This window comes from Ambystoma mexicanum, chromosome 1q, assembly GCF_040938575.1.
Source record: "Ambystoma mexicanum isolate Mex_15411 chromosome 1q, UKY_AmexF1_1, whole genome shotgun sequence".
Taxonomy (NCBI): domain Eukaryota; kingdom Metazoa; phylum Chordata; class Amphibia; order Caudata; family Ambystomatidae; genus Ambystoma; species Ambystoma mexicanum.
This window is the reverse complement of record NC_090922.1, coordinates 592,677,500-592,702,687: the sequence shown is the minus strand read 5'-3', so window position 1 is coordinate 592,702,687 and position 25,188 is coordinate 592,677,500. Positions and strand designations below refer to the sequence as shown.

At 54.5% G+C, this 25,188-nt stretch overlaps 28 non-coding genes across 28 annotated transcripts; all 28 read right to left on the bottom strand.

Moving 5' to 3' along the window:
* Positions 1-579: 579 nt before the first annotated feature.
* LOC138564127 (U5 spliceosomal RNA) lies at positions 580-695 on the bottom strand. The gene has a single exon (XR_011300088.1). It is a non-coding gene; the product is annotated as a U5 spliceosomal RNA (small nuclear RNA).
* An 805-nt stretch (positions 696-1,500) lies between these two features.
* LOC138564126 (U5 spliceosomal RNA) lies at positions 1,501-1,616 on the bottom strand. Its single transcript, XR_011300087.1, has one exon. It is a non-coding gene; the product is annotated as a U5 spliceosomal RNA (small nuclear RNA).
* Positions 1,617-2,386: 770 nt separating this feature from the next.
* LOC138564125 (U5 spliceosomal RNA) lies at positions 2,387-2,502 on the bottom strand. The gene has a single exon (XR_011300086.1). It is a non-coding gene; the product is annotated as a U5 spliceosomal RNA (small nuclear RNA).
* Positions 2,503-3,278: 776 nt separating this feature from the next.
* Positions 3,279-3,394, bottom strand: LOC138564124 (U5 spliceosomal RNA). Its single transcript, XR_011300085.1, has one exon. It is a non-coding gene; the product is annotated as a U5 spliceosomal RNA (small nuclear RNA).
* Positions 3,395-4,199: 805 nt separating this feature from the next.
* Positions 4,200-4,315, bottom strand: LOC138564123 (U5 spliceosomal RNA). The gene has a single exon (XR_011300084.1). It is a non-coding gene; the product is annotated as a U5 spliceosomal RNA (small nuclear RNA).
* Positions 4,316-5,091: 776 nt separating this feature from the next.
* On the bottom strand, positions 5,092-5,207 carry LOC138564121 (U5 spliceosomal RNA). Its single transcript, XR_011300083.1, has one exon. It is a non-coding gene; the product is annotated as a U5 spliceosomal RNA (small nuclear RNA).
* An 805-nt stretch (positions 5,208-6,012) lies between these two features.
* On the bottom strand, positions 6,013-6,128 carry LOC138564120 (U5 spliceosomal RNA). The gene has a single exon (XR_011300082.1). It is a non-coding gene; the product is annotated as a U5 spliceosomal RNA (small nuclear RNA).
* A 776-nt stretch (positions 6,129-6,904) lies between these two features.
* Positions 6,905-7,020, bottom strand: LOC138564119 (U5 spliceosomal RNA). The gene has a single exon (XR_011300081.1). It is a non-coding gene; the product is annotated as a U5 spliceosomal RNA (small nuclear RNA).
* An 805-nt stretch (positions 7,021-7,825) lies between these two features.
* On the bottom strand, positions 7,826-7,941 carry LOC138564117 (U5 spliceosomal RNA). Its single transcript, XR_011300079.1, has one exon. It is a non-coding gene; the product is annotated as a U5 spliceosomal RNA (small nuclear RNA).
* A 776-nt stretch (positions 7,942-8,717) lies between these two features.
* Positions 8,718-8,833, bottom strand: LOC138564116 (U5 spliceosomal RNA). Its single transcript, XR_011300078.1, has one exon. It is a non-coding gene; the product is annotated as a U5 spliceosomal RNA (small nuclear RNA).
* A 776-nt stretch (positions 8,834-9,609) lies between these two features.
* On the bottom strand, positions 9,610-9,725 carry LOC138564115 (U5 spliceosomal RNA). Its single transcript, XR_011300077.1, has one exon. It is a non-coding gene; the product is annotated as a U5 spliceosomal RNA (small nuclear RNA).
* An 805-nt stretch (positions 9,726-10,530) lies between these two features.
* Positions 10,531-10,646, bottom strand: LOC138564114 (U5 spliceosomal RNA). Its single transcript, XR_011300076.1, has one exon. It is a non-coding gene; the product is annotated as a U5 spliceosomal RNA (small nuclear RNA).
* A 770-nt stretch (positions 10,647-11,416) lies between these two features.
* On the bottom strand, positions 11,417-11,532 carry LOC138564113 (U5 spliceosomal RNA). Its single transcript, XR_011300075.1, has one exon. It is a non-coding gene; the product is annotated as a U5 spliceosomal RNA (small nuclear RNA).
* A 776-nt stretch (positions 11,533-12,308) lies between these two features.
* LOC138564112 (U5 spliceosomal RNA) lies at positions 12,309-12,424 on the bottom strand. Its single transcript, XR_011300074.1, has one exon. It is a non-coding gene; the product is annotated as a U5 spliceosomal RNA (small nuclear RNA).
* Positions 12,425-13,200: 776 nt separating this feature from the next.
* LOC138564111 (U5 spliceosomal RNA) lies at positions 13,201-13,316 on the bottom strand. The gene has a single exon (XR_011300073.1). It is a non-coding gene; the product is annotated as a U5 spliceosomal RNA (small nuclear RNA).
* Positions 13,317-14,121: 805 nt separating this feature from the next.
* Positions 14,122-14,237, bottom strand: LOC138564110 (U5 spliceosomal RNA). The gene has a single exon (XR_011300072.1). It is a non-coding gene; the product is annotated as a U5 spliceosomal RNA (small nuclear RNA).
* A 776-nt stretch (positions 14,238-15,013) lies between these two features.
* Positions 15,014-15,129, bottom strand: LOC138564109 (U5 spliceosomal RNA). The gene has a single exon (XR_011300071.1). It is a non-coding gene; the product is annotated as a U5 spliceosomal RNA (small nuclear RNA).
* A 792-nt stretch (positions 15,130-15,921) lies between these two features.
* Positions 15,922-16,037, bottom strand: LOC138564108 (U5 spliceosomal RNA). The gene has a single exon (XR_011300070.1). It is a non-coding gene; the product is annotated as a U5 spliceosomal RNA (small nuclear RNA).
* A 776-nt stretch (positions 16,038-16,813) lies between these two features.
* Positions 16,814-16,929, bottom strand: LOC138564105 (U5 spliceosomal RNA). Its single transcript, XR_011300068.1, has one exon. It is a non-coding gene; the product is annotated as a U5 spliceosomal RNA (small nuclear RNA).
* An 805-nt stretch (positions 16,930-17,734) lies between these two features.
* LOC138564104 (U5 spliceosomal RNA) lies at positions 17,735-17,850 on the bottom strand. Its single transcript, XR_011300067.1, has one exon. It is a non-coding gene; the product is annotated as a U5 spliceosomal RNA (small nuclear RNA).
* A 776-nt stretch (positions 17,851-18,626) lies between these two features.
* On the bottom strand, positions 18,627-18,742 carry LOC138564103 (U5 spliceosomal RNA). Its single transcript, XR_011300066.1, has one exon. It is a non-coding gene; the product is annotated as a U5 spliceosomal RNA (small nuclear RNA).
* Positions 18,743-19,541: 799 nt separating this feature from the next.
* Positions 19,542-19,657, bottom strand: LOC138565094 (U5 spliceosomal RNA). The gene has a single exon (XR_011301011.1). It is a non-coding gene; the product is annotated as a U5 spliceosomal RNA (small nuclear RNA).
* Positions 19,658-20,433: 776 nt separating this feature from the next.
* LOC138564102 (U5 spliceosomal RNA) lies at positions 20,434-20,549 on the bottom strand. The gene has a single exon (XR_011300065.1). It is a non-coding gene; the product is annotated as a U5 spliceosomal RNA (small nuclear RNA).
* Positions 20,550-21,325: 776 nt separating this feature from the next.
* On the bottom strand, positions 21,326-21,441 carry LOC138564101 (U5 spliceosomal RNA). Its single transcript, XR_011300064.1, has one exon. It is a non-coding gene; the product is annotated as a U5 spliceosomal RNA (small nuclear RNA).
* Positions 21,442-22,246: 805 nt separating this feature from the next.
* Positions 22,247-22,362, bottom strand: LOC138564100 (U5 spliceosomal RNA). The gene has a single exon (XR_011300063.1). It is a non-coding gene; the product is annotated as a U5 spliceosomal RNA (small nuclear RNA).
* Positions 22,363-23,138: 776 nt separating this feature from the next.
* Positions 23,139-23,254, bottom strand: LOC138564099 (U5 spliceosomal RNA). Its single transcript, XR_011300062.1, has one exon. It is a non-coding gene; the product is annotated as a U5 spliceosomal RNA (small nuclear RNA).
* A 799-nt stretch (positions 23,255-24,053) lies between these two features.
* On the bottom strand, positions 24,054-24,169 carry LOC138565093 (U5 spliceosomal RNA). The gene has a single exon (XR_011301010.1). It is a non-coding gene; the product is annotated as a U5 spliceosomal RNA (small nuclear RNA).
* Positions 24,170-24,945: 776 nt separating this feature from the next.
* LOC138564098 (U5 spliceosomal RNA) lies at positions 24,946-25,061 on the bottom strand. The gene has a single exon (XR_011300061.1). It is a non-coding gene; the product is annotated as a U5 spliceosomal RNA (small nuclear RNA).
* Between the last annotated feature and the right edge of the window lie 127 nt (positions 25,062-25,188).

Sequence of the window (25,188 nt, the reverse complement as noted above, 5' to 3'; positions counted from 1 at the left end):
GGGTATGCAAATTTCTCCAGACCGCAGGCCATGTGACATTGGCCAAAAGGCAGGCAGAGTCTGCCTTTGCCTGAGGACTCCCCTCGTTTACATAAGGTCTAGGGCTTCTGGGAGGCAGGCGTGAGATTTTCTTTTGGGCCCCAGAGATGGGGCTCCTCCCCCAGGATGTTGAAAAAGCAGCCCGCTCTCTCCTTTCTCAGGACACAGGGGTCATTTTCCGCCCTCACCCTGTCTTGCACGGGTGCTGGGCCTCCTGGGCTGCCAGCGGGCAAAGAACGGCGTTTGTCAGGCGTTCGTCAGCCGATCGGGGCCCGGGCCCAAACCCCTGCCCACTGGGGCCATATCCTCCTGGATGCTAGCTTGGAGCCAGCCTCTGCTGGCTCACCAGCAGGTGGCGACAGCAGCAAGCATTAGCTAAAGGCTCCCCCCTCTGGCTACCACTGCAAAGCATCAGCCTGGCTGTGCTGCGAGGACCCCTGCAAAGGCTGACTGACAGCTGGGGGGTGCAAGCCAACAGCTGAAAAGCAGGCTTTGCGCTTTCATTTGCTCTGTTTCTTTTTTTTTTTAACCAGCATAGGTAACCCTGCACTTGGCAGGGCTTCAAAAAATTGAGTGAAACTCTTTAATGTTCCTCTCCACGGAAATCTTTAGTAAAAGGCGAAAGATTTATTCGGTTTGAAGAGAAACCAGAGTATGCGCTCTAGTGGCCCCGACTGCGGCCGCAAAAAATGCAACACCTCACTAGCTCAGGGTGACTTAGTGAAGCAGTGCACACGATGACGCTTTTTGAGATGAAGCGAATGGAGAATGCTATCGGGCTCCGAACCCGTGGCAGAATGACTTTATTTGCAAGCAATCCCATCCAAAGTCATGAAACCTGGCAGGGGATTGTGGGTATGCAAATTTCTCCAGACCGCAGGCCATGTGACATTGGCCAAAAGGCAGGCAGAGTCTGCCTTTGCCTGAGGACTCCCCTCGTTTACATAAGGTCTAGGGCTTCTGGGAGGCAGGCGTGAGATTTTCTTTTGGGCCCCAGAGATGGGGCTCCTCCCCCAGGATGTTGAAAAAGCAGCCCGCTCTCTCCTTTCTCAGGACACAGGGGTCATTTTCCGCCCTCACCCTGTCTTGCACGGGTGCTGGGCCTCCTGGGCTGCCAGGTTCTTTTGCCCGCCAGGGCAAAGCCCGCCGGGCAAAGGACGGCGTTTGTCAGGCGTTTGTCAGCCGATCGGGGCCCGGGCCCAAACCCCTGCCCACTGGGGCCATATCCTCCTGGATGCTAGCTTGGAGCCAGCCTCTGCTGGCTCACCAGCAGGTGGCGACAGCAGCAAGCATTAGCTAAAGGCTCCCCCCTCTGGCTACCACTGCAAGGCATCAGCCTGGCTGTGCTGCGAGGACCCCTGCAAAGGCTGACTGACAGCTGGGGGGTGCAAGCCAACAGCTGAAAAGCAGGCTTTGCGCTTTCATTTGCTCTGTTTCTTTTTTTTTATAACCAGCATAGGTAACCCTGCACTTGGCAGGGCTTCAAAAAATTGAGTGAAACTCTTTAATGTTCCTCTCCACGGAAATCTTTAGTAAAAGGCGAAAGATTTATTCGGTTTGAAGAGAAACCAGAGTATGCGCTCTAGTGGCCCCGACTGCGGCCGCAAAAAATGCAACACCTCACTAGCTCAGGGTGACTTAGTGAAGCAGTGCACACAATGACGCTTTTTGAGATGAAGCGAATGGAGAATGCTATCGGGCTCCGAACCCGTGGCAGAATGACTTTATTTGCAAGCAATCCCATCCAAAGTCATGAAACCTGGCAGGGGATTGTGGGTATGCAAATTTCTCCAGACCGCAGGCCATGTGACATTGGCCAAAAGGCAGGCAGAGTCTGCCTTTGCCTGAGGACTCCCCTCGTTTACATAAGGTCTAGGGCTTCTGGGAGGCAGGCGTGAGATTTTCTTTTGGGCCCCAGAGATGGGGCTCCTCCCCCAGGATGTTGAAGAAGCAGCCCGCTCTCTCCTTTCTCAGGACACAGGGGTCATTTTCCGCCCTCACCCTGTCTTGCACGGGTGCTGGGCCTCCTGGGCTGCCAGCGGGCAAAGGACGGCGTTTGTCAGGCGTTCGTCAGCCGATCGGGGCCCGGGCCCAAACCCCTGCCCACTGGGGCCATATCCTCCTGGATGCTAGCTTGGAGCCAGCCTCTGCTGGCTCACCAGCAGGTGGCGACAGCAGCAAGCATTAGCTAAAGGCTCCCCCCTCTGGCTACCACTGCAAGGCATCAGCCTGGCTGTGCTGCGAGGACCCCTGCAAAGGCTGACTGACAGCTGGGGGGTGCAAGCCAACAGCTGAAAAGCAGGCTTTGCGCTTTCATTTGCTCTGTTTCTTTTTAACCAGCATAGGTAACCCTGCACTTGGCAGGGCTTCAAAAAATTGAGTGAAACTCTTTAATGTTCCTCTCCACGGAAATCTTTAGTAAAAGGCGAAAGATTTATTCGGTTTGAAGAGAAACCAGAGTATGCGCTCTAGTGGCCCCGACTGCGGCCGCAAAAAATGCAACACCTCACTAGCTCAGGGTGACTTAGTGAAGCAGTGCACACGATGACGCTTTTTGAGATGAAGCGAATGGAGAATGCTATCGGGCTCCGAACCCGTGGCAGAATGACTTTATTTGCAAGCAATCCCATCCAAAGTCATGAAACCTGGCAGGGGATTGTGGGTATGCAAATTTCTCCAGACCGCAGGCCATGTGACATTGGCCAAAAGGCAGGCAGAGTCTGCCTTTGCCTGAGGACTCCCCTCGTTTACATAAGGTCTAAGGCTTCTGGGAGGCAGGCGTGAGATTTTCTTTTGGGCCCCAGAGATGGGGCTCCTCCCCCAGGATGTTGAAGAAGCAGCCCGCTCTCTCCTTTCTCAGGACACAGGGATCATTTTCCGCCCTCACCCTGTCTTGCACGGGTGCTGGGCCTCCTGGGCTGCCAGCGGGCAAAGAACGGCGTTTGTCAGGCGTTCGTCAGCCGATCGGGGCCCGGGCCCAAACCCCTGCCCACTGGGGCCATATCCTCCTGGATGCTAGCTTGGAGCCAGCCTCTGCTGGCTCACCAGCAGGTGGCGACAGCAGCAAGCATTAGCTAAAGGCTCCCCCCTCTGGCTACCACTGCAAAGCATCAGCCTGGCTGTGCTGCGAGGACCCCTGCAAAGGCTGACTGACAGCTGGGGGGTGCAAGCCAACAGCTGAAAAGCAGGCTTTGCGCTTTCATTTGCTCTGTTTCTTTTTTTTTTTAACCAGCATAGGTAACCCTGCACTTGGCAGGGCTTCAAAAAATTGAGTGAAACTCTTTAATGTTCCTCTCCACGGAAATCTTTAGTAAAAGGCGAAAGATTTATTCGGTTTGAAGAGAAACCAGAGTATGCGCTCTAGTGGCCCCGACTGCGGCCGCAAAAAATGCAACACCTCACTAGCTCAGGGTGACTTAGTGAAGCAGTGCACACGATGACGCTTTTTGAGATGAAGCGAATGGAGAATGCTATCGGGCTCCGAACCCGTGGCAGAATGACTTTATTTGCAAGCAATCCCATCCAAAGTCATGAAACCTGGCAGGGGATTGTGGGTATGCAAATTTCTCCAGACCGCAGGCCATGTGACATTGGCCAAAAGGCAGGCAGAGTCTGCCTTTGCCTGAGGACTCCCCTCGTTTACATAAGGTCTAGGGCTTCTGGGAGGCAGGCGTGAGATTTTCTTTTGGGCCCCAGAGATGGGGCTCCTCCCCCAGGATGTTGAAAAAGCAGCCCGCTCTCTCCTTTCTCAGGACACAGGGGTCATTTTCCGCCCTCACCCTGTCTTGCACGGGTGCTGGGCCTCCTGGGCTGCCAGGTTCTTTTGCCCGCCAGGGCAAAGCCCGCCGGGCAAAGGACGGCGTTTGTCAGGCGTTCGTCAGCCGATCGGGGCCCGGGCCCAAACCCCTGCCCACTGGGGCCATATCCTCCTGGATGCTAGCTTGGAGCCAGCCTCTGCTGGCTCACCAGCAGGTGGCAACAGCAGCAAGCATTAGCTAAAGGCTCCCCCCTCTGGCTACCACTGCAAGGCATCAGCCTGGCTGTGCTGCGAGGACCCCTGCAAAGGCTGACTGACAGCTGGGGGGTGCAAGCCAACAGCTGAAAAGCAGGCTTTGCGCTTTTATTTGCTCTGTTTCTTTTTTTTTTTAACCAGCATAGGTAACCCTGCACTTGGCAGGGCTTCAAAAAATTGAGTGAAACTCTTTAATGTTCCTCTCCACGGAAATCTTTAGTAAAAGGCGAAAGATTTATTCGGTTTGAAGAGAAACCAGAGTATGCGCTCTAGTGGCCCCGACTGCGGCCGCAAAAAATGCAACACCTCACTAGCTCAGGGTGACTTAGTGAAGCAGTGCACACGATGACGCTTTTTGAGATGAAGCGAATGGAGAATGCTATCGGGCTCCAAACCCGTGGCAGAATGACTTTATTTGCAAGCAATCCCATCCAAAGTCATGAAACCTGGCAGGGGATTGTGGGTATGCAAATTTCTCCAGACCGCAGGCCATGTGACATTGGCCAAAAGGCAGGCAGAGTCTGCCTTTGCCTGAGGACTCCCCTCGTTTACATAAGGTCTAGGGCTTCTGGGAGGCAGGCGTGAGATTTTCTTTTGGGCCCCAGAGATGGGGCTCCTCCCCCAGGATGTTGAAGAAGCAGCCCGCTCTCTCCTTTCTCAGGACACAGGGATCATTTTCCGCCCTCACCCTGTCTTGCACGGGTGCTGGGCCTCCTGGGCTGCCAGCGGGCAAAGAACGGCGTTTGTCAGGCGTTCGTCAGCCGATCGGGGCCCGGGCCCAAACCCCTGCCCACTGGGGCCATATCCTCCTGGATGCTAGCTTGGAGCCAGCCTCTGCTGGCTCACCAGCAGGTGGCGACAGCAGCAAGCATTAGCTAAAGGCTCCCCCCTCTGGCTACCACTGCAAAGCATCAGCCTGGCTGTGCTGCGAGGACCCCTGCAAAGGCTGACTGACAGCTGGGGGGTGCAAGCCAACAGCTGAAAAGCAGGCTTTGCGCTTTCATTTGCTCTGTTTCTTTTTTTTTTTAACCAGCATAGGTAACCCTGCACTTGGCAGGGCTTCAAAAAATTGAGTGAAACTCTTTAATGTTCCTCTCCACGGAAATCTTTAGTAAAAGGCGAAAGATTTATTCGGTTTGAAGAGAAACCAGAGTATGCGCTCTAGTGGCCCCGACTGCGGCCGCAAAAAATGCAACACCTCACTAGCTCAGGGTGAATTAGTGAAGCAGTGCACACGATGACGCTTTTTGAGATGAAGCGAATGGAGAATGCTATCGGGCTCCGAACCCGTGGCAGAATGACTTTATTTGCAAGCAATCCCATCCAAAGTCATGAAACCTGGCAGGGGATTGTGGGTATGCAAATTTCTCCAGACCGCAGGCCATGTGACATTGGCCAAAAGGCAGGCAGAGTCTGCCTTTGCCTGAGGACTCCCCTCGTTTACATAAGGTCTAGGGCTTCTGGGAGGCAGGCGTGAGATTTTCTTTTGGGCCCCAGAGATGGGGCTCCTCCCCCAGGATGTTGAAAAAGCAGCCCGCTCTCTCCTTTCTCAGGACACAGGGGTCATTTTCCGCCCTCACCCTGTCTTGCACGGGTGCTGGGCCTCCTGGGCTGCCAGGTTCTTTTGCCCGCCAGGGCAAAGCCCGCCGGGCAAAGGACGGCGTTTGTCAGGCGTTCGTCAGCCGATCGGGGCCCGGGCCCAAACCCCTGCCCGCTGGGGCCATATCCTCCTGGATGCTAGCTTGGAGCCAGCCTCTGCTGGCTCACCAGCAGGTGGCAACAGCAGCAAGCATTAGCTAAAGGCTCCCCCCTCTGGCTACCACTGCAAGGCATCAGCCTGGCTGTGCTGCGAGGACCCCTGCAAAGGCTGACTGACAGCTGGGGGGTGCAAGCCAACAGCTGAAAAGCAGGCTTTGCGCTTTTATTTGCTCTGTTTCTTTTTTTTTTTAACCAGCATAGGTAACCCTGCACTTGGCAGGGCTTCAAAAAATTGAGTGAAACTCTTTAATGTTCCTCTCCACGGAAATCTTTAGTAAAAGGCGAAAGATTTATTCGGTTTGAAGAGAAACCAGAGTATGCGCTCTAGTGGCCCCGACTGCGGCCGCAAAAAATGCAACACCTCACTAGCTCAGGGTGACTTAGTGAAGCAGTGCACACGATGACGCTTTTTGAGATGAAGCGAATGGAGAATGCTATCGGGCTCCGAACCCGTGGCAGAATGACTTTATTTGCAAGCAATCCCATCCAAAGTCATGAAACCTGGCAGGGGATTGTGGGTATGCAAATTTCTCCAGACCGCAGGCCATGTGACATTGGCCAAAAGGCAGGCAGAGTCTGCCTTTGCCTGAGGACTCCCCTCGTTTACATAAGGTCTAGGGCTTCTGGGAGGCAGGCGTGAGATTTTCTTTTGGGCCCCAGAGATGGGGCTCCTCCCCCAGGATGTTGAAGAAGCAGCCCGCTCTCTCCTTTCTCAGGACACAGGGATCATTTTCCGCCCTCACCCTGTCTTGCACGGGTGCTGGGCCTCCTGGGCTGCCAGCGGGCAAAGAACGGCGTTTGTCAGGCGTTCGTCAGCCGATCGGGGCCCGGGCCCAAACCCCTGCCCACTGGGGCCATATCCTCCTGGATGCTAGCTTGGAGCCAGCCTCTGCTGGCTCACCAGCAGGTGGCGACAGCAGCAAGCATTAGCTAAAGGCTCCCCCCTCTGGCTACCACTGCAAAGCATCAGCCTGGCTGTGCTGCGAGGACCCCTGCAAAGGCTGACTGACAGCTGGGGGGTGCAAGCCAACAGCTGAAAAGCAGGCTTTGCGCTTTCATTTGCTCTGTTTCTTTTTTTTTTTAACCAGCATAGGTAACCCTGCACTTGGCAGGGCTTCAAAAAATTGAGTGAAACTCTTTAATGTTCCTCTCCACGGAAATCTTTAGTAAAAGGCGAAAGATTTATTCGGTTTGAAGAGAAACCAGAGTATGCGCTCTAGTGGCCCCGACTGCGGCCGCAAAAAATGCAACACCTCACTAGCTCAGGGTGACTTAGTGAAGCAGTGCACACGATGACGCTTTTTGAGATGAAGCGAATGGAGAATGCTATCGGGCTCCGAACCCGTGGCAGAATGACTTTATTTGCAAGCAATCCCATCCAAAGTCATGAAACCTGGCAGGGGATTGTGGGTATGCAAATTTCTCCAGACCGCAGGCCATGTGACATTGGCCAAAAGGCAGGCAGAGTCTGCCTTTGCCTGAGGACTCCCCTCGTTTACATAAGGTCTAGGGCTTCTGGGAGGCAGGCGTGAGATTTTCTTTTGGGCCCCAGAGATGGGGCTCCTCCCCCAGGATGTTGAAAAAGCAGCCCGCTCTCTCCTTTCTCAGGACACAGGGGTCATTTTCCGCCCTCACCCTGTCTTGCACGGGTGCTGGGCCTCCTGGGCTGCCAGGTTCTTTTGCCCGCCAGGGCAAAGCCCGCCGGGCAAAGGACGGCGTTTGTCAGGCGTTTGTCAGCCGATCGGGGCCCGGGCCCAAACCCCTGCCCACTGGGGCCATATCCTCCTGGATGCTAGCTTGGAGCCAGCCTCTGCTGGCTCACCAGCAGGTGGCAACAGCAGCAAGCATTAGCTAAAGGCTCCCCCCTCTGGCTACCACTGCAAGGCATCAGCCTGGCTGTGCTGCGAGGACCCCTGCAAAGGCTGACTGACAGCTGGGGGGTGCAAGCCAACAGCTGAAAAGCAGGCTTTGCGCTTTTATTTGCTCTGTTTCTTTTTTTTTTTAACCAGCATAGGTAACCCTGCACTTGGCAGGGCTTCAAAAAATTGAGTGAAACTCTTTAATGTTCCTCTCCACGGAAATCTTTAGTAAAAGGCGAAAGATTTATTCGGTTTGAAGAGAAACCAGAGTATGCGCTCTAGTGGCCCCGACTGCGGCCGCAAAAAATGCAACACCTCACTAGCTCAGGGTGACTTAGTGAAGCAGTGCACACGATGACGCTTTTTGAGATGAAGCGAATGGAGAATGCTATCGGGCTCCGAACCCGTGGCAGAATGACTTTATTTGCAAGCAATCCCATCCAAAGTCATGAAACCTGGCAGGGGATTGTGGGTATGCAAATTTCTCCAGACCGCAGGCCATGTGACATTGGCCAAAAGGCAGGCAGAGTCTGCCTTTGCCTGAGGACTCCCCTCGTTTACATAAGGTCTAGGGCTTCTGGGAGGCAGGCGTGAGATTTTCTTTTGGGCCCCAGAGATGGGGCTCCTCCCCCAGGATGTTGAAAAAGCAGCCCGCTCTCTCCTTTCTCAGGACACAGGGGTCATTTTCCGCCCTCACCCTGTCTTGCACGGGTGCTGGGCCTCCTGGGCTGCCAGCGGGCAAAGAACGGCGTTTGTCAGGCGTTCGTCAGCCGATCGGGGCCCGGGCCCAAACCCCTGCCCACTGGGGCCATATCCTCCTGGATGCTAGCTTGGAGCCAGCCTCTGCTGGCTCACCAGCAGGTGGCGACAGCAGCAAGCATTAGCTAAAGGCTCCCCCCTCTGGCTACCACTGCAAAGCATCAGCCTGGCTGTGCTGCGAGGACCCCTGCAAAGGCTGACTGACAGCTGGGGGGTGCAAGCCAACAGCTGAAAAGCAGGCTTTGCGCTTTCATTTGCTCTGTTTCTTTTTTTTTTTAACCAGCATAGGTAACCCTGCACTTGGCAGGGCTTCAAAAAATTGAGTGAAACTCTTTAATGTTCCTCTCCACGGAAATCTTTAGTAAAAGGCGAAAGATTTATTCGGTTTGAAGAGAAACCAGAGTATGCGCTCTAGTGGCCCCGACTGCGGCCGCAAAAAATGCAACACCTCACTAGCTCAGGGTGACTTAGTGAAGCAGTGCACACGATGACGCTTTTTGAGATGAAGCGAATGGAGAATGCTATCGGGCTCCGAACCCGTGGCAGAATGACTTTATTTGCAAGCAATCCCATCCAAAGTCATGAAACCTGGCAGGGGATTGTGGGTATGCAAATTTCTCCAGACCGCAGGCCATGTGACATTGGCCAAAAGGCAGGCAGAGTCTGCCTTTGCCTGAGGACTCCCCTCGTTTACATAAGGTCTAGGGCTTCTGGGAGGCAGGCGTGAGATTTTCTTTTGGGCCCCAGAGATGGGGCTCCTCCCCCAGGATGTTGAAAAAGCAGCCCGCTCTCTCCTTTCTCAGGACACAGGGGTCATTTTCCGCCCTCACCCTGTCTTGCACGGGTGCTGGGCCTCCTGGGCTGCCAGCGGGCAAAGAACGGCGTTTGTCAGGCGTTCGTCAGCCGATCGGGGCCCGGGCCCAAACCCCTGCCCACTGGGGCCATATCCTCCTGGATGCTAGCTTGGAGCCAGCCTCTGCTGGCTCACCAGCAGGTGGCGACAGCAGCAAGCATTAGCTAAAGGCTCCCCCCTCTGGCTACCACTGCAAAGCATCAGCCTGGCTGTGCTGCGAGGACCCCTGCAAAGGCTGACTGACAGCTGGGGGGTGCAAGCCAACAGCTGAAAAGCAGGCTTTGCGCTTTCATTTGCTCTGTTTCTTTTTTTTTTTAACCAGCATAGGTAACCCTGCACTTGGCAGGGCTTCAAAAAATTGAGTGAAACTCTTTAATGTTCCTCTCCACGGAAATCTTTAGTAAAAGGCGAAAGATTTATTCGGTTTGAAGAGAAACCAGAGTATGCGCTCTAGTGGCCCCGACTGCGGCCGCAAAAAATGCAACACCTCACTAGCTCAGGGTGACTTAGTGAAGCAGTGCACACGATGACGCTTTTTGAGATGAAGCGAATGGAGAATGCTATCGGGCTCCGAACCCGTGGCAGAATGACTTTATTTGCAAGCAATCCCATCCAAAGTCATGAAACCTGGCAGGGGATTGTGGGTATGCAAATTTCTCCAGACCGCAGGCCATGTGACATTGGCCAAAAGGCAGGCAGAGTCTGCCTTTGCCTGAGGACTCCCCTCGTTTACATAAGGTCTAGGGCTTCTGGGAGGCAGGCGTGAGATTTTCTTTTGGGCCCCAGAGATGGGGCTCCTCCCCCAGGATGTTGAAAAAGCAGCCCGCTCTCTCCTTTCTCAGGACACAGGGGTCATTTTCCGCCCTCACCCTGTCTTGCACGGGTGCTGGGCCTCCTGGGCTGCCAGGTTCTTTTGCCCGCCAGGGCAAAGCCCGCCGGGCAAAGGACGGCGTTTGTCAGGCGTTTGTCAGCCGATCGGGGCCCGGGCCCAAACCCCTGCCCACTGGGGCCATATCCTCCTGGATGCTAGCTTGGAGCCAGCCTCTGCTGGCTCACCAGCAGGTGGCGACAGCAGCAAGCATTAGCTAAAGGCTCCCCCCTCTGGCTACCACTGCAAGGCATCAGCCTGGCTGTGCTGCGAGGACCCCTGCAAAGGCTGACTGACAGCTGGGGGGTGCAAGCCAACAGCTGAAAAGCAGGCTTTGCGCTTTCATTTGCTCTGTTTCTTTTTTTTTATAACCAGCATAGGTAACCCTGCACTTGGCAGGGCTTCAAAAAATTGAGTGAAACTCTTTAATGTTCCTCTCCACGGAAATCTTTAGTAAAAGGCGAAAGATTTATTCGGTTTGAAGAGAAACCAGAGTATGCGCTCTAGTGGCCCCGACTGCGGCCGCAAAAAATGCAACACCTCACTAGCTCAGGGTGACTTAGTGAAGCAGTGCACACAATGACGCTTTTTGAGATGAAGCGAATGGAGAATGCTATCGGGCTCCGAACCCGTGGCAGAATGACTTTATTTGCAAGCAATCCCATCCAAAGTCATGAAACCTGGCAGGGGATTGTGGGTATGCAAATTTCTCCAGACCGCAGGCCATGTGACATTGGCCAAAAGGCAGGCAGAGTCTGCCTTTGCCTGAGGACTCCCCTCGTTTACATAAGGTCTAGGGCTTCTGGGAGGCAGGCGTGAGATTTTCTTTTGGGCCCCAGAGATGGGGCTCCTCCCCCAGGATGTTGAAGAAGCAGCCCGCTCTCTCCTTTCTCAGGACACAGGGGTCATTTTCCGCCCTCACCCTGTCTTGCACGGGTGCTGGGCCTCCTGGGCTGCCAGCGGGCAAAGGACGGCGTTTGTCAGGCGTTCGTCAGCCGATCGGGGCCCGGGCCCAAACCCCTGCCCACTGGGGCCATATCCTCCTGGATGCTAGCTTGGAGCCAGCCTCTGCTGGCTCACCAGCAGGTGGCGACAGCAGCAAGCATTAGCTAAAGGCTCCCCCCTCTGGCTACCACTGCAAGGCATCAGCCTGGCTGTGCTGCGAGGACCCCTGCAAAGGCTGACTGACAGCTGGGGGGTGCAAGCCAACAGCTGAAAAGCAGGCTTTGCGCTTTCATTTGCTCTGTTTCTTTTTAACCAGCATAGGTAACCCTGCACTTGGCAGGGCTTCAAAAAATTGAGTGAAACTCTTTAATGTTCCTCTCCACGGAAATCTTTAGTAAAAGGCGAAAGATTTATTCGGTTTGAAGAGAAACCAGAGTATGCGCTCTAGTGGCCCCGACTGCGGCCGCAAAAAATGCAACACCTCACTAGCTCAGGGTGACTTAGTGAAGCAGTGCACACGATGACGCTTTTTGAGATGAAGCGAATGGAGAATGCTATCGGGCTCCGAACCCGTGGCAGAATGACTTTATTTGCAAGCAATCCCATCCAAAGTCATGAAACCTGGCAGGGGATTGTGGGTATGCAAATTTCTCCAGACCGCAGGCCATGTGACATTGGCCAAAAGGCAGGCAGAGTCTGCCTTTGCCTGAGGACTCCCCTCGTTTACATAAGGTCTAAGGCTTCTGGGAGGCAGGCGTGAGATTTTCTTTTGGGCCCCAGAGATGGGGCTCCTCCCCCAGGATGTTGAAGAAGCAGCCCGCTCTCTCCTTTCTCAGGACACAGGGATCATTTTCCGCCCTCACCCTGTCTTGCACGGGTGCTGGGCCTCCTGGGCTGCCAGCGGGCAAAGAACGGCGTTTGTCAGGCGTTCGTCAGCCGATCGGGGCCCGGGCCCAAACCCCTGCCCACTGGGGCCATATCCTCCTGGATGCTAGCTTGGAGCCAGCCTCTGCTGGCTCACCAGCAGGTGGCGACAGCAGCAAGCATTAGCTAAAGGCTCCCCCCTCTGGCTACCACTGCAAAGCATCAGCCTGGCTGTGCTGCGAGGACCCCTGCAAAGGCTGACTGACAGCTGGGGGGTGCAAGCCAACAGCTGAAAAGCAGGCTTTGCGCTTTCATTTGCTCTGTTTCTTTTTTTTTTTAACCAGCATAGGTAACCCTGCACTTGGCAGGGCTTCAAAAAATTGAGTGAAACTCTTTAATGTTCCTCTCCACGGAAATCTTTAGTAAAAGGCGAAAGATTTATTCGGTTTGAAGAGAAACCAGAGTATGCGCTCTAGTGGCCCCGACTGCGGCCGCAAAAAATGCAACACCTCACTAGCTCAGGGTGACTTAGTGAAGCAGTGCACACGATGACGCTTTTTGAGATGAAGCGAATGGAGAATGCTATCGGGCTCCGAACCCGTGGCAGAATGACTTTATTTGCAAGCAATCCCATCCAAAGTCATGAAACCTGGCAGGGGATTGTGGGTATGCAAATTTCTCCAGACCGCAGGCCATGTGACATTGGCCAAAAGGCAGGCAGAGTCTGCCTTTGCCTGAGGACTCCCCTCGTTTACATAAGGTCTAGGGCTTCTGGGAGGCAGGCGTGAGATTTTCTTTTGGGCCCCAGAGATGGGGCTCCTCCCCCAGGATGTTGAAAAAGCAGCCCGCTCTCTCCTTTCTCAGGACACAGGGGTCATTTTCCGCCCTCACCCTGTCTTGCACGGGTGCTGGGCCTCCTGGGCTGCCAGCGGGCAAAGAACGGCGTTTGTCAGGCGTTCGTCAGCCGATCGGGGCCCGGGCCCAAACCCCTGCCCACTGGGGCCATATCCTCCTGGATGCTAGCTTGGAGCCAGCCTCTGCTGGCTCACCAGCAGGTGGCGACAGCAGCAAGCATTAGCTAAAGGCTCCCCCCTCTGGCTACCACTGCAAAGCATCAGCCTGGCTGTGCTGCGAGGACCCCTGCAAAGGCTGACTGACAGCTGGGGGGTGCAAGCCAACAGCTGAAAAGCAGGCTTTGCGCTTTCATTTGCTCTGTTTCTTTTTTTTTTTAACCAGCATAGGTAACCCTGCACTTGGCAGGGCTTCAAAAAATTGAGTGAAACTCTTTAATGTTCCTCTCCACGGAAATCTTTAGTAAAAGGCGAAAGATTTATTCGGTTTGAAGAGAAACCAGAGTATGCGCTCTAGTGGCCCCGACTGCGGCCGCAAAAAATGCAACACCTCACTAGCTCAGGGTGACTTAGTGAAGCAGTGCACACGATGACGCTTTTTGAGATGAAGCGAATGGAGAATGCTATCGGGCTCCGAACCCGTGGCAGAATGACTTTATTTGCAAGCAATCCCATCCAAAGTCATGAAACCTGGCAGGGGATTGTGGGTATGCAAATTTCTCCAGACCGCAGGCCATGTGACATTGGCCAAAAGGCAGGCAGAGTCTGCCTTTGCCTGAGGACTCCCCTCGTTTACATAAGGTCTAGGGCTTCTGGGAGGCAGGCGTGAGATTTTCTTTTGGGCCCCAGAGATGGGGCTCCTCCCCCAGGATGTTGAAAAAGCAGCCCGCTCTCTCCTTTCTCAGGACACAGGGGTCATTTTCCGCCCTCACCCTGTCTTGCACGGGTGCTGGGCCTCCTGGGCTGCCAGGTTCTTTTGCCCGCCAGGGCAAAGCCCGCCGGGCAAAGGACGGCGTTTGTCAGGCGTTCGTCAGCCGATCGGGGCCCGGGCCCAAACCCCTGCCCGCTGGGGCCATATCCTCCTGGATGCTAGCTTGGAGCCAGCCTCTGCTGGCTCACCAGCAGGTGGCAACAGCAGCAAGCATTAGCTAAAGGCTCCCCCCTCTGGCTACCACTGCAAGGCATCAGCCTGGCTGTGCTGCGAGGACCCCTGCAAAGGCTGACTGACAGCTGGGGGGTGCAAGCCAACAGCTGAAAAGCAGGCTTTGCGCTTTTATTTGCTCTGTTTCTTTTTTTTTTTAACCAGCATAGGTAACCCTGCACTTGGCAGGGCTTCAAAAAATTGAGTGAAACTCTTTAATGTTCCTCTCCACGGAAATCTTTAGTAAAAGGCGAAAGATTTATTCGGTTTGAAGAGAAACCAGAGTATGCGCTCTAGTGGCCCCGACTGCGGCCGCAAAAAATGCAACACCTCACTAGCTCAGGGTGACTTAGTGAAGCAGTGCACACGATGACGCTTTTTGAGATGAAGCGAATGGAGAATGCTATCGGGCTCCGAACCCGTGGCAGAATGACTTTATTTGCAAGCAATCCCATCCAAAGTCATGAAACCTGGCAGGGGATTGTGGGTATGCAAATTTCTCCAGACCGCAGGCCATGTGACATTGGCCAAAAGGCAGGCAGAGTCTGCCTTTGCCTGAGGACTCCCCTCGTTTACATAAGGTCTAGGGCTTCTGGGAGGCAGGCGTGAGATTTTCTTTTGGGCCCCAGAGATGGGGCTCCTCCCCCAGGATGTTGAAGAAGCAGCCCGCTCTCTCCTTTCTCAGGACACAGGGATCATTTTCCGCCCTCACCCTGTCTTGCACGGGTGCTGGGCCTCCTGGGCTGCCAGCGGGCAAAGAACGGCGTTTGTCAGGCGTTCGTCAGCCGATCGGGGCCCGGGCCCAAACCCCTGCCCACTGGGGCCATATCCTCCTGGATGCTAGCTTGGAGCCAGCCTCTGCTGGCTCACCAGCAGGTGGCGACAGCAGCAAGCATTAGCTAAAGGCTCCCCCCTCTGGCTACCACTGCAAAGCATCAGCCTGGCTGTGCTGCGAGGACCCCTGCAAAGGCTGACTGACAGCTGGGGGGTGCAAGCCAACAGCTGAAAAGCAGGCTTTGCGCTTTCATTTGCTCTGTTTCTTTTTTTTTTTAACCAGCATAGGTAACCCTGCACTTGGCAGGGCTTCAAAAAATTGAGTGAAACTCTTTAATGTTCCTCTCCACGGAAATCTTTAGTAAAAGGCGAAAGATTTATTCGGTTTGAAGAGAAACCAGAGTATGCGCTCTAGTGGCCCCGACTGCGGCCGCAAAAAATGCAACACCTCACTAGCTCAGGGTGACTTAGTGAAGCAGTGCACACGATGACGCTTTTTGAGATGAAGCGAATGGAGAATGCTATCGGGCTCCGAACCCGTGGCAGAATGACTTTATTTGCAAGCAATCCCATCCAAAGTCATGAAACCTGGCAGGGGATTGTGGGTATGCAAATTTCTCCAGACCGCAGGCCATGTGACATTGGCCAAAAGGCAGGCAGAGTCTGCCTTTGCCTGAGGACTCCCCTCGTTTACATAAGGTCTAGGGCTTCTGGGAGGCAGGCGTGAGATTTTCTTTTGGGCCCCAGAGATGGGGCTCCTCCCCCAGGATGTTGAAAAAGCAGCCCGCTCTCTCCTTTCTCAGGACACAGGGGTCATTTTCCGCCCTCACCCTGTCTTGCACGGGTGCTGGGCCTCCTGGGCTGCCAGGTTCTTTTGCCCGCCAGGGCAAAGCCCGCCGGGCAAAGGACGGCGTTTGTCAGGCGTTCGTCCCGGGCCCAAACCCCTGCCCACTGGGGCCATATCCTCCTGGATGCTAGCTTGGAGCCAGCCTCTGCTGGCTCACCAGCAGGTGGCAACAGCAGCAAGCATTAGCTAAAGGCTCCCCCCTCTGGCTACCACTGCAAGGCATCAGCCTGGCTGTGCTGCGAGGACCCCTGCAAAGGCTGACTGACAGCTGGGGGGTGCAAGCCAACAGCTGAAAAGCAGGCTTTGCGCTTTTATTTGCTCTGTTTCTTTTTTTTTTTAACCAGCATAGGTAACCCTGCACTTGGCAGGGCTTCAAAAAATTGAGTGAAACTCTTTAATGTTCCTCTCCACGGAAATCTTTAGTAAAAGGCGAAAGATTTATTCGGTTTGAAGAGAAACCAGAGTATGCGCTCTAGTGGCCCCGACTGCGGCCGCAAAAAATGCAACACCTCACTAGCTCAGGGTGACTTAGTGAAGCAGTGCACACGATGACGCTTTTTGAGATGAAGCGAATGGAGAATGCTATCGGGCTCCGAACCCGTGGCAGAATGACTTTATTTGCAAGCAATCCCATCCAAAGTCATGAAACCTGGCAGGGGATTGTGGGTATGCAAATTTCTCCAGACCGCAGGCCATGTGACATTGGCCAAAAGGCAGGCAGAGTCTGCCTTTGCCTGAGGACTCCCCTCGTTTACATAAGGTCTAGGGCTTCTGGGAGGCAGGCGTGAGATTTTCTTTTGGGCCCCAGAGATGGGGCTCCTCCCCCAGGATGTTGAAGAAGCAGCCCGCTCTCTCCTTTCTCAGGACACAGGGATCATTTTCCGCCCTCACCCTGTCTTGCACGGGTGCTGGGCCTCCTGGGCTGCCAGCGGGCAAAGAACGGCGTTTGTCAGGCGTTCGTCAGCCGATCGGGGCCCGGGCCCAAACCCCTGCCCACTGGGGCCATATCCTCCTGGATGCTAGCTTGGAGCCAGCCTCTGCTGGCTCACCAGCAGGTGGCGACAGCAGCAAGCATTAGCTAAAGGCTCCCCCCTCTGGCTACCACTGCAAAGCATCAGCCTGGCTGTGCTGCGAGGACCCCTGCAAAGGCTGACTGACAGCTGGGGGGTGCAAGCCAACAGCTGAAAAGCAGGCTTTGCGCTTTCATTTGCTCTGTTTCTTTTTTTTTTTAACCAGCATAGGTAACCCTGCACTTGGCAGGGCTTCAAAAAATTGAGTGAAACTCTTTAATGTTCCTCTCCACGGAAATCTTTAGTAAAAGGCGAAAGATTTATTCGGTTTGAAGAGAAACCAGAGTATGCGCTCTAGTGGCCCCGACTGCGGCCGCAAAAAATGCAACACCTCACTAGCTCAGGGTGACTTAGTGAAGCAGTGCACACGATGACGCTTTTTGAGATGAAGCGAATGGAGAATGCTATCGGGCTCCGAACCCGTGGCAGAATGACTTTATTTGCAAGCAATCCCATCCAAAGTCATGAAACCTGGCAGGGGATTGTGGGTATGCAAATTTCTCCAGACCGCAGGCCATGTGACATTGGCCAAAAGGCAGGCAGAGTCTGCCTTTGCCTGAGGACTCCCCTCGTTTACATAAGGTCTAGGGCTTCTGGGAGGCAGGCGTGAGATTTTCTTTTGGGCCCCAGAGATGGGGCTCCTCCCCCAGGATGTTGAAAAAGCAGCCCGCTCTCTCCTTTCTCAGGACACAGGGGTCATTTTCCGCCCTCACCCTGTCTTGCACGGGTGCTGGGCCTCCTGGGCTGCCAGGTTCTTTTGCCCGCCAGGGCAAAGCCCGCCGGGCAAAGGACGGCGTTTGTCAGGCGTTCGTCAGCCGATCGGGGCCCGGGCCCAAACCCCTGCCCACTGGGGCCATATCCTCCTGGATGCTAGCTTGGAGCCAGCCTCTGCTGGCTCACCAGCAGGTGGCAACAGCAGCAAGCATTAGCTAAAGGCTCCCCCCTCTGGCTACCACTGCAAGGCATCAGCCTGGCTGTGCTGCGAGGACCCCTGCAAAGGCTGACTGACAGCTGGGGGGTGCAAGCCAACAGCTGAAAAGCAGGCTTTGCGCTTTCATTTGCTCTGTTTCTTTTTTTTTTTAACCAGCATAGGTAACCCTGCACTTGGCAGGGCTTCAAAAAATTGAGTGAAACTCTTTAATGTTCCTCTCCACGGAAATCTTTAGTAAAAGGCGAAAGATTTATTCGGTTTGAAGAGAAACCAGAGTATGCGCTCTAGTGGCCCCGACTGCGGCCGCAAAAAATGCAACACCTCACTAGCTCAGGGTGACTTAGTGAAGCAGTGCACACGATGACGCTTTTTGAGATGAAGCGAATGGAGAATGCTATCGGGCTCCGAACCCGTGGCAGAATGACTTTATTTGCAAGCAATCCCATCCAAAGTCATGAAACCTGGCAGGGGATTGTGGGTATGCAAATTTCTCCAGACCGCAGGCCATGTGACATTGGCCAAAAGGCAGGCAGAGTCTGCCTTTGCCTGAGGACTCCCCTCGTTTACATAAGGTCTAGGGCTTCTGGGAGGCAGGCGTGAGATTTTCTTTTGGGCCCCAGAGATGGGGCTCCTCCCCCAGGATGTTGAAGAAGCAGCCCGCTCTCTCCTTTCTCAGGACACAGGGATCATTTTCCGCCCTCACCCTGTCTTGCACGGGTGCTGGGCCTCCTGGGCTGCCAGCGGGCAAAGAACGGCGTTTGTCAGGCGTTCGTCAGCCGATCGGGGCCCGGGCCCAAACCCCTGCCCACTGGGGCCATATCCTCCTGGATGCTAGCTTGGAGCCAGCCTCTGCTGGCTCACCAGCAGGTGGCGACAGCAGCAAGCATTAGCTAAAGGCTCCCCCCTCTGGCTACCACTGCAAAGCATCAGCCTGGCTGTGCTGCGAGGACCCCTGCAAAGGCTGACTGACAGCTGGGGGGTGCAAGCCAACAGCTGAAAAGCAGGCTTTGCGCTTTCATTTGCTCTGTTTCTTTTTTTTTTTAACCAGCATAGGTAACCCTGCACTTGGCAGGGCTTCAAAAAATTGAGTGAAACTCTTTAATGTTCCTCTCCACGGAAATCTTTAGTAAAAGGCGAAAGATTTATTCGGTTTGAAGAGAAACCAGAGTATGCGCTCTAGTGGCCCCGACTGCGGCCGCAAAAAATGCAACACCTCACTAGCTCAGGGTGACTTAGTGAAGCAGTGCACACGATGACGCTTTTTGAGATGAAGCGAATGGAGAATGCTATCGGGCTCCGAACCCGTGGCAGAATGACTTTATTTGCAAGCAATCCCATCCAAAGTCATGAAACCTGGCAGGGGATTGTGGGTATGCAAATTTCTCCAGACCGCAGGCCATGTGACATTGGCCAAAAGGCAGGCAGAGTCTGCCTTTGCCTGAGGACTCCCCTCGTTTACATAAGGTCTAGGGCTTCTGGGAGGCAGGCGTGAGATTTTCTTTTGGGCCCCAGAGATGGGGCTCCTCCCCCAGGATGTTGAAAAAGCAGCCCGCTCTCTCCTTTCTCAGGACACAGGGGTCATTTTCCGCCCTCACCCTGTCTTGCACGGGTGCTGGGCCTCCTGGGCTGCCAGGTTCTTTTGCCCGCCAGGGCAAAGCCCGCCGGGCAAAGGACGGCGTTTGTCAGGCGTTTGTCAGGCGATCGGGGCCCGGGCCCAAACCCCTGCCCACTGGGGCCATATCCTCCTGGATGCTAGCTTGGAGCCAGCCTCTGCTGGCTCACCAGCAGGTGGCGACAGCAGCAAGCATTAGCTAAAGGCTCCCCCCTCTGGCTACCACTGCAAGGCATCAGCCTGGCTGTGCTGCGAGGACCCCTGCAAAGGCTGACTGACAGCTGGGGGGTGCAAGCCAACAGCTGAAAAGCAGGCTTTGCGCTTTCATTTGCTCTGTTTCTTTTTAACCAGCATAGGTAACCCTGCACTTGGCAGGGCTTCAAAACATTGAGTGAAACTCTTTAATGTTCCTCTCCACGGAAATCTTTAGTAAAAGGCGAAAGATTTATTCGGTTTGAAGAGAAACCAGAGTATGCGCTCTAGTGGCCCCGACTGCGGCCGCAAAAAATGCAACACCTCACTAGCTCAGGGTGACTTAGTGAAGCAGTGCACACGATGACGCTTTTTGAGATGAAGCGAATGGAGAATGCCATCGGGCTCCGAACCCGTGGCAGAATGACTTTATTTGCAAGCAATCCCATCCAAAGTCATGAAACCTGGCAGGGGATTGTGGGTATGCAAATTTCTCCAGACCGCAGGCCATGTAACATTGGCCAAAAGGCAGGCAGAGTCTGCTTTTGCTTGAGGACTCCCCTCGTTTACATAAGGTCTAGGGCTTCTGGGAGGCAGGCGTGAGATTTTCTTTTGGGCCCCAGAGATGGGGCTCCTCCCCCAGGATGTTGAAGAAGCAGCCCGCTCTCTCCTTTCTCAGGACACAGGGGTCATTTTCCGCCCTCACCCTGTCTTGCACGGGTGCTGGGCCTCCTGGGCTGCCAGCGGGCAAAGGACGGCGTTTGTCAGGCGTTCGTCAGCCGATCGGGGCCCGGGCCCAAACCCCTGCCCACTGGGGCCATATCCTCCTGGATGCTAGCTTGGAGCCAGCCTCTGCTGGCTCACCAGCAGGTGGCGACAGCAGCAAGCATTAGCTAAAGGCTCCCCCCTCTGGCTACCACTGCAAGGCATCAGCCTGGCTGTGCTGCAAGGACCCCTGCAAAGGCTGACTGACAGCTGGGGGGTGCAAGCCAACAGCTGAAAAGCAGGCTTTGCGCTTTCATTTGCTCTGTTTCTTTTTTTTTTTAACCAGCATAGGTAACCCTGCACTTGGCAGGGCTTCAAAAAATTGAGTGAAACTCTTTAATGTTCCTCTCCACGGAAATCTTTAGTAAAAGGCGAAAGATTTATTCGGTTTGAAGAGAAACCAGAGTATGCGCTCTAGTGGCCCCGACTGCGGCCGCAAAAAATGCAACACCTCACTAGCTCAGGGTGACTTAGTGAAGCAGTGCACACGATGACGCTTTTTGAGATGAAGCGAATGGAGAATGCTATCGGGCTCCGAACCCGTGGCAGAATGACTTTATTTGCAAGCAATCCCATCCAAAGTCATGAAACCTGGCAGGGGATTGTGGGTATGCAAATTTCTCCAGACCGCAGGCCATGTGACATTGGCCAAAAGGCAGGCAGAGTCTGCCTTTGCCTGAGGACTCCCCTCGTTTACATAAGGTCTAGGGCTTCTGGGAGGCAGGCGTGAGATTTTCTTTTGGGCCCCAGAGATGGGGCTCCTCCCCCAGGATGTTGAAGAAGCAGCCCGCTCTCTCCTTTCTCAGGACACAGGGATCATTTTCCGCCCTCACCCTGTCTTGCACGGGTGCTGGGCCTCCTGGGCTGCCAGCGGGCAAAGAACGGCGTTTGTCAGGCGTTCGTCAGCCGATCGGGGCCCGGGCCCAAACCCCTGCCCACTGGGGCCATATCCTCCTGGATGCTAGCTTGGAGCCAGCCTCTGCTGGCTCACCAGCAGGTGGCGACAGCAGCAAGCATTAGCTAAAGGCTCCCCCCTCTGGCTACCACTGCAAAGCATCAGCCTGGCTGTGCTGCGACGACCCCTGCAAAGGCTGACTGACAGCTGGGGGGTGCAAGCCAACAGCTGAAAAGCAGGCTTTGCGCTTTCATTTGCTCTGTTTCTTTTTTTTTTTAACCAGCATAGGTAACCCTGCACTTGGCAGGGCTTCAAAAAATTGAGTGAAACTCTTTAATGTTCCTCTCCACGGAAATCTTTAGTAAAAGGCGAAAGATTTATTCGGTTTGAAGAGAAACCAGAGTATGCGCTCTAGTGGCCCCGACTGCGGCCGCAAAAAATGCAACACCTCACTAGCTCAGGGTGACTTAGTGAAGCAGTGCACACGATGACGCTTTTTGAGATGAAGCGAATGGAGAATGCTATCGGGCTCCGAACCCGTGGCAGAATGACTTTATTTGCAAGCAATCCCATCCAAAGTCATGAAACCTGGCAGGGGATTGTGGGTATGCAAATTTCTCCAGACCGCAGGCCATGTGACATTGGCCAAAAGGCAGGCAGAGTCTGCCTTTGCCTGAGGACTCCCCTCGTTTACATAAGGTCTAGGGCTTCTGGGAGGCAGGCGTGAGATTTTCTTTTGGGCCCCAGAGATGGGGCTCCTCCCCCAGGATGTTGAAAAAGCAGCCCGCTCTCTCCTTTCTCAGGACACAGGGGTCATTTTCCGCCCTCACCCTGTCTTGCACGGGTGCTGGGCCTCCTGGGCTGCCAGGTTCTTTTGCCCGCCAGGGCAAAGCCCGCCGGGCAAAGGACGGCGTTTGTCAGGCGTTCGTCAGCCGATCGGGGCCCGGGCCCAAACCCCTGCCCACTGGGGCCATATCCTCCTGGATGCTAGCTTGGAGCCAGCCTCTGCTGGCTCACCAGCAGGTGGCAACAGCAGCAAGCATTAGCTAAAGGCTCCCCCCTCTGGCTACCACTGCAAGGCATCAGCCTGGCTGTGCTGCGAGGACCCCTGCAAAGGCTGACTGACAGCTGGGGGGTGCAAGCCAACAGCTGAAAAGCAGGCTTTGCGCTTTCATTTGCTCTGTTTCTTTTTTTTTTTAACCAGCATAGGTAACCCTGCACTTGGCAGGGCTTCAAAAAATTGAGTGAAACTCTTTAATGTTCCTCTCCACGGAAATCTTTAGTAAAAGGCGAAAGATTTATTCGGTTTGAAGAGAAACCAGAGTATGCGCTCTAGTGGCCCCGACTGCGGCCGCAAAAAATGCAACACCTCACTAGCTCAGGGTGACTTAGTGAAGCAGTGCACACGATGACGCTTTTTGAGATGAAGCGAATGGAGAATGCTATCGGGCTCCGAACCCGTGGCAGAATGACTTTATTTGCAAGCAATCCCATCCAAAGTCATGAAACCTGGCAGGGGATTGTGGGTATGCAAATTTCTCCAGACCGCAGGCCATGTGACATTGGCCAAAAGGCAGGCAGAGTCTGCCTTTGCCTGAGGACTCCCCTCGTTTACATAAGGTCTAGGGCTTCTGGGAGGCAGGCGTGAGATTTTCTTTTGGGCCCCAGAGATGGGGCTCCTCCCCCAGGATGTTGAAGAAGCAGCCCGCTCTCTCCTTTCTCAGGACACAGGGATCATTTTCCGCCCTCACCCTGTCTTGCACGGGTGCTGGGCCTCCTGGGCTGCCAGCGGGCAAAGAACGGCGTTTGTCAGGCGTTCGTCAGCCGATCGGGGCCCGGGCCCAAACCCCTGCCCACTGGGGCCATATCCTCCTGGATGCTAGCTTGGAGCCAGCCTCTGCTGGCTCACCAGCAGGTGGCGACAGCAGCAAGCATTAGCTAAAGGCTCCCCCCTCTGGCTACCACTGCAAAGCATCAGCCTGGCTGTGCTGCGAGGACCCCTGCAAAGGCTGACTGACAGCTGGGGGGTGCAAGCCAACAGCTGAAAAGCAGGCTTTGCGCTTTCATTTGCTCTGTTTCTTTTTTTTTTTAACCAGCATAGGTAACCCTGCACTTGGCAGGGCTTCAAAAAATTGAGTGAAACTCTTTAATGTTCCTCTCCACGGAAATCTTTAGTAAAAGGCGAAAGATTTATTCGGTTTGAAGAGAAACCAGAGTATGCGCTCTAGTGGCCCCGACTGCGGCCGCAAAAAATGCAACACCTCACTAGCTCAGGGTGACTTAGTGAAGCAGTGCACACGATGACGCTTTTTGAGATGAAGCGAATGGAGAATGCTATCGGGCTCCGAACCCGTGGCAGAATGACTTTATTTGCAAGCAATCCCATCCAAAGTCATGAAACCTGGCAGGGGATTGTGGGTATGCAAATTTCTCCAGACCGCAGGCCATGTGACATTGGCCAAAAGGCAGGCAGAGTCTGCCTTTGCCTGAGGACTCCCCTCGTTTACATAAGGTCTAGGGCTTCTGGGAGGCAGGCGTGAGATTTTCTTTTGGGCCCCAGAGATGGGGCTCCTCCCCCAGGATGTTGAAAAAGCAGCCCGCTCTCTCCTTTCTCAGGACACAGGGGTCATTTTCCGCCCTCACCCTGTCTTGCACGGGTGCTGGGCCTCCTGGGCTGCCAGGTTCTTTTGCCCGCCAGGGCAAAGCCCGCCGGGCAAAGGACGGCGTTTGTCAGGCGTTTGTCAGGCGATCGGGGCCCGGGCCCAAACCCCTGCCCACTGGGGCCATATCCTCCTGGATGCTAGCTTGGAGCCAGCCTCTGCTGGCTCACCAGCAGGTGGCGACAGCAGCAAGCATTAGCTAAAGGCTCCCCCCTCTGGCTACCACTGCAAGGCATCAGCCTGGCTGTGCTGCGAGGACCCCTGCAAAGGCTGACTGACAGCTGGGGGGTGCAAGCCAACAGCTGAAAAGCAGGCTTTGCGCTTTCATTTGCTCTGTTTCTTTTTAACCAGCATAGGTAACCCTGCACTTGGCAGGGCTTCAAAACATTGAGTGAAACTCTTTAATGTTCCTCTCCACGGAAATCTTTAGTAAAAGGCGAAAGATTTATTCGGTTTGAAGAGAAACCAGAGTATGCGCTCTAGTGGCCCCGACTGCGGCCGCAAAAAATGCAACACCTCACTAGCTCAGGGTGACTTAGTGAAGCAGTGCACACGATGACGCTTTTTGAGATGAAGCGAATGGAGAATGCCATCGGGCTCCGAACCCGTGGCAGAATGACTTTATTTGCAAGCAATCCCATCCAAAGTCATGAAACCTGGCAGGGGATTGTGGGTATGCAAATTTCTCCAGACCGCAGGCCATGTAACATTGGCCAAAAGGCAGGCAGAGTCTGCTTTTGCTTGAGGACTCCCCTCGTTTACATAAGGTCTAGGGCTTCTGGGAGGCAGGCGTGAGATTTTCTTTTGGGCCCCAGAGATGGGGCTCCTCCCCCAGGATGTTGAAGAAGCAGCCCGCTCTCTCCTTTCTCAGGACACAGGGGTCATTTTCCGCCCTCACCCTGTCTTGCACGGGTGCTGGGCCTCCTGGGCTGCCAGCGGGCAAAGGACGGCGTTTGTCAGGCGTTCGTCAGCCGATCGGGGCCCGGGCCCAAACCCCTGCCCACTGGGGCCATATCCTCCTGGATGCTAGCTTGGAGCCAGCCTCTGCTGGCTCACCAGCAGGTGGCGACAGCAGCAAGCATTAGCTAAAGGCTCCCCCCTCTGGCTACCACTGCAAGGCATCAGCCTGGCTGTGCTGCAAGGACCCCTGCAAAGGCTGACTGACAGCTGGGGGGTGCAAGCCAACAGCTGAAAAGCAGGCTTTGCGCTTTCATTTGCTCTGTTTCTTTTTTTTTTTAACCAGCATAGGTAACCCTGCACTTGGCAGGGCTTCAAAAAATTGAGTGAAACTCTTTAATGTTCCTCTCCACGGAAATCTTTAGTAAAAGGCGAAAGATTTATTCGGTTTGAAGAGAAACCAGAGTATGCGCTCTAGTGGCCCCGACTGCGGCCGCAAAAAATGCAACACCTCACTAGCTCAGGGTGACTTAGTGAAGCAGTGCACACGATGACGCTTTTTGAGATGAAGCGAATGGAGAATGCTATCGGGCTCC